This window comes from Thermobia domestica, chromosome 13 (genome assembly GCF_964235325.1).
Source record: "Thermobia domestica chromosome 13, izTheDome1.hap1.1, whole genome shotgun sequence".
In the NCBI taxonomy this organism is placed as follows: domain Eukaryota; kingdom Metazoa; phylum Arthropoda; class Insecta; order Zygentoma; family Lepismatidae; genus Thermobia; species Thermobia domestica.
In genome coordinates, this window is record NC_137466.1 from 194,151,077 (window position 1) to 194,156,890 (window position 5,814).

Sequence of the window (5,814 nt, forward strand, 5' to 3'; positions counted from 1 at the left end):
GTCTCATATAAGCTCCCTGCTGAAAAAGGACATTAAATTCAAAATTAAATCAAATCAAAACATGAAATAAAAATAGCTCTTGTGATGGTTATGCACTTTCTACTCATGGAAGAAGCGAAAGCAAACTTTTCACCAAAATGTGCTGATTTGAAATGAGTAGAACTATAGTAACTGTATCTATAAGAATGATAACATTTATTATAAACTTATTGTAGTTGTTGTTATTGCTATATTATTATTATTATTATTATTATTATTATTATTAGATAGATATAATTTTAAGGCCAGGGACCTCCACAGGATTTCTTCCAAGGGAGAGACCTATACAGAAGCACAGTAGCTAATACGCACGCGTGCAAATAATACATCATATAAAACAACAATTACTCACACATATATTCCTACTAACTACAGTAAATAAACTATAATATTTAATATAAATATATTCAGTTCTACAGAATATGAGAACAAATTAATATGTTCAGTTTTCCAAGAACTGAATACCTTTGAAAATCCAGGAGGGCAACTGCTCCCTTCCCCCCCCCCCCCGCTGTGGGTGCTATGTTTAACACTAGGGAGTGTGGTGAGTCAAGTAATTTCGCTGTTTCCAGTGTCAACGAAAGTGGTACCATCAGGTAAGAGAGTGAATAAGCATTATTATCAGTAGGTTTAGGTGAACCTGAGAGAACTCGTGAAAACGAATAGGGCCCTCATGTGGAGGAACAGTGAATGGATTTTGTATCTCGACAATGTTCCTTCGCATACTGCTTTAACCATTAATCAGTTTCTGGTAGCTAAGAAGATTCCGGTATTGGAACATCTACTTTATTCGCTGGACTTGGCACCGTGCAGTTTTTTTCGAAGATGAAATCTGCCCTCAAGGGAACTCATTTTCAGACCGTGGAAGAAGTGAAGCAGAAAACGGCAGTGACATGTAAAGAGTGGTACTCAAGACGGTGACGGTTAGCTTATTAAATTATGTAATCTAGTATTTGTTTAATCTATACCTGTTTGAGATTATCAAGTGTATAGTGTGTCATACGCAATCCACTTGAATTTGTCTGTTTTTGTCTTATTTTAACTAACGTTATATCTGAGAGAAGCACAAGAACAGACTAACTAACTAACTCTATGCGTTGTGAAGCCCGAAGGTTCAATGCCGCGTTCACAAAAACTCTCCACTGACTTCTATCCTTAACCAATTGGATCCAGTTTCTACTCTGTATTCCTATCTCTGCTAGATCCATCTTAATATTGACCTCCCATCTGCGCCTAGGTCTTCCTAATGGTCGTTTTCCGATTGGTCTTCCAGTCAAGACTTTGAAAGCGTTTCTACTTTCTTCCATCCTAGCTACATGACCCGCCCACCTAAGCCTTCTAGACTTGACGACCCTAAGAATGTTGGGTGAACATATGGTAGTTCCTCGTTATGAAGTTTCCGCCATTCCCCATTCCCGTTCCTCTTGGGTCCGAATATTCGTCTTAGGATCTTGTTCTCAAATACTTTCAGCCTATGTTCTTTCCTCAGAGTAATCGACCATGTTTCGCAACCATACAGAACAACAGGCATGATTATCGTTTTATATATTTTAAGCTTCAAATTCCTCAACAGAATTCGCGACGACAAAATATTTTGAACCGAGTAGTAACACGAATTCCCTGCTTTTAGTCAACATTTAATTTCTTCGTGAATATGATTTTCGTCTGTTAATACTGATCCTAGATATTTGAAAGTATCCGCTTTATCGAAAGTATTATTTAATATTTTAACGTATCCATAATTTGCAAGGACAGACTGCAAGGACTAATTGTGGTCCACGGACCACAGTTTAAAAAAATACTACTATATAACATTTTCTGATATATACCACACTTCTTTCACTTTTCTCCGTTCTGCAACTTTCCCACCCAATAGTAAGTTAACTAAAGGAATTTCTCTCATAAGTCTGTATTGTGTGTTTCAGGAAGCCTTACGGTGCAATATAATGGACGTTGTGAGTGCAAGAACGAGGTTGATCCTGAAACTCTGAAAGGAATCACTCCCCAGAAACTTATATGCGCATCCGATGGCGTAACCTATTTCAATATATGGGCCATGTTTGCAAATATTAGGAAATACCGTACAGGTAAAGTAACAGATCTGTGTACTACCTAACTACAGTTTGACTCAGAAACATGCTCATTGTTTTAGTAATTGGAGTTTTATGTCCCTTTTCACTAACCAAGCTAAGTACGTAAGACTAGAACTATTTTAACCCTTTAGAGAGGGTGTGACAAATCAACACACTACAGATCCTTCTGTTGAGGCAGGTGTGGCTTGTAAGCCTCATTTGTATTTAATTCGTCAAATAAGTCATTCTACGTACTACAATATCATAAAACAACTTTCAAACTACTCTTTTTTTTAATGTCTTCGTTTGACAAACGTTATGCAAGTACATACTTTATTTGATGTTGAATTTTTAAATGGTCCTATACTACGAGATCTGTTGATGGCGCGGTTTACTGTTGACAAAATATAATTTTAATATTTAGTTTGGGTTTAAGTTGGATATGGTGTGTTTCTTTTATTTGAAGTAGAAGTCGTAATGTTACGACTTAGAGATTTCAAGTGGTTTCGTTTTTTGGGGGGGAGGGGCAAATACTGAGGTTAGGTCAGTGTTGAATTCAGACCTTTGTACAAGAGGGGACAATAAAAAATTAAGGAGGGCTCTGTTCTAGATTGCAATAGAGCAGCAGGAATTTGTCGCAACAAAACTCGCGACTTATTGTCTGACAGGTTGCAATAATCAACAGATTCCCATTTTCCCTAACTAACGTTGTAAAGCGTTTGTATGCGCCTATATATAATTTCCAAGTTTTTATTTAACTTCAACTTTATACGAGAAAGCGGTTTATTAATTAGAACAATTAGTTTGGGTAAAAGAAGAAACTAATTTTCTTTAAAAACACAAAAATCTTTGCTTTTAAGACTTTTATTCCGAAAAAATTAAACAGAAGCAAGTAAATATTTCAATACATATGTATATATATTCTAGAGGGGCGCATATATATTCTAGGGGGCTCAGTCCCCCTTGAACATGCCTGAGTTCAACACTGGGTTAGGTACTCACTGTATTAGTGGCCAAATAATAGATGTACCTACGTGTACCTACAGGAATATATTTGTATAATCATGTTTGTCAATGCATGAACTTACATGATGACGTTGTGTAAGGTAATTGACATTGGTACGCGGAAATAAATTTAAAGAAAGAATTATAAAGCAGTTTTATAGAAGAAATCTTAAGTCAAATATAAATGAGTTTTGAAATATATAATTTTTTATTGTCTTTTGCAAGTCATTTTGAAGAGTAATAAACTAAAAGTATAATCACGGACAAAAGTTTAACGTGTCCCACTACATTTTTTTTTTCAAAGTGAACTTACAACTACAGCTCACAGATGACGAGAAGAACCGTAGCAGAAGTAGTGTGACGTAGATATGGGCTCGCCCACTTTTCGCACGGGGGTTTCAGATGACACCACGGAATAGCACACATATAACTTTACCCGAAGTAGCAGACGACATCTAAGTATAGACCACACCTCAAAAACCCAAAATGGACTTGACCGTGTCGTTGACCTTTCCCCGCTTCCCCTATTTTAGTGTTCTTCTCGTCATCTGTGAGCTGTACTTATCTGTTATCGGAAACTCCAATCGTCTGATTGATTCAGGAAACGGAGAGCAAGCTAAGAAGAGAAAACAAATGATTAATGCATATATAAATATACAGATAACATAATGTATAAACAATTATCTAACTAAAATATTGTATTCAAATCTCGTTCTGTTTCAGGTTATTGAATTTGTAATAATAATTTTAAATTGAGATTTTGGCCATTTCTGCTATCTATGTTATTAGGCTAAGTTTATACATATGTTCGATTGTTCAGGTACGAGCTCTTTTCATTCGTGTCTGGAACTGCGATCTATTTTCTTGAAGTAGTACTCCAAAATGGCGGCTCTGCCCTATGTGCGCATGTCGCGATTTCGTCGGTTTTAGACCTTAGTATCGTACATAACTTTATTTCGTTGTGCGTTGTTTACCCTCTCATATTCACCTCATACGTTGACATCTTCAGTGTTGATGTAAAACGATATTTTAAAAAGTTTGCAAGATTCAAGGATGCCGATCATGAGAGGTACAGTACAAAGAAAATGCCTACTCTTGGATTATAATTCATCTGTTGGACAAGCTCTTCAAAACGTCGACTCAGTATCAACATTAAATGGAATCCACTTAGGCATTTCTAGGGTATGAATATTGATTTAAAAAACCTGGTTAATATGTATTTTGTTTAATGCTAATTATTTAACAGTTATCACTATATAACATTTGGATTTCCTACTACTAAGTGCGTAATTACTCGTATATGGAAACTACTTTCAAAATTCATTCACATTAATTTAAAAATGAGACAAAACGTTTTCGAGACGAGTATTTCTACAATCGGGACGAGACGATAAAATCGAGTAGAGACGAGTATTTCTACAATCGGGACGAGACGATAAAATCGAGTCAAGACGAGAAAACTGTATTTCTCATTTCTTGGGCAGAGCTAATAGCCATTCGGTGAGGCTTCTCATGTGCGTCATAAATCGCGGTAACGAGTTGAAATAACTGTTTCAATCTAGAGTAGCTAATTAAATAAGTTGAATCAATATTTGCAAGGTATAATATTTTACATAACTCAACTAAAATATTTATAAAGTTCAATAAATAACTAACATAGTTCATCTGAAATAAATTTATAAGGTCGAGTAGTTAATAAACAGCTGAAACAATACTTTCAACAGTGTTTACAATGTAGAGTAGTTAATACAAAATACCTAAAAAAAAATGCTGAATAGCTGATGTAACTAATCTAGAGCAATGTTGTGGTTGAATAACTAAAATAGCCCAGTAGGAATAATACTTACAAAGTTGAGTAGCTGACTTAAATTGACACAGTTGCGGCAAGGTTAAAAAACTATATAACTCAACTGGAAAACATTTATATGATTGGATAGTTAACACAAGTCAGATGAAACGATGTTAAATTGTTGAGGAGCTATTATAAGCTACGTAAGCTGAAACATTTTTACAAGATGAAATTCTAAATTGAAACATTTACAAAATTGAATAGGGATTAATAACATAGCTTAAACAATGTTCGTAAGGTTGAACAGCTAACGTAACTCAGCCGAAACAAATTTATAAGACAAGTAGCTAATATAACTTACAAAATTGTGAGCTGAAACAACTTATAGGGCAAGTAATAAATATAACTCTGCCGAAATGACTGGGCAAAATTGGGTAGCTCAGTAGGTGAATCAACTAATTTAAGCACTTCTGAGCACTTTGAATAAGTAAACCTTGAATTCTAAGAACGAGAAATATAACGCTGGCTTTAAGTTGTAGACTAGATTGTATTTGAAATGGAACTGTCATATTGATGTTTAAACCAGGAATTGAAAATAACATATTTTGTGAATCTCTTCTGCCTCTTTTTCTCCAAGAATATCCATTTGTAACAAGGACGTTTTAGCCATTGAAAATTTATTCTGGTTGGATTATACCTTCTCTTTGATTCAAAGTATATACTTTCTTGCCGAAAAATCGCCATGACTCTTTTTTTTTAAATTAAAATATCTAACCCTTTTACATACTGAAATTATTTTCACCTTTTACAGATATTTTCGCAAAGCACTTTGGAAGATGTGAGATTAATTGTCCTTACTCACCGTATTTTGTGCCAGTATGTGACAAAAATGGAAACACTTTTGCTAAT

At 34.9% G+C, this 5,814-nt stretch overlaps 1 long non-coding RNA gene across 1 annotated transcript in view; it reads right to left on the reverse strand.

The window, feature by feature from the left end:
* Nucleotides 1-5,814, reverse strand: part of LOC145668914 (uncharacterized) — a 165,080-nt gene that overhangs the window by 57,481 nt on the left and 101,785 nt on the right. The window lies entirely within an intron of this gene.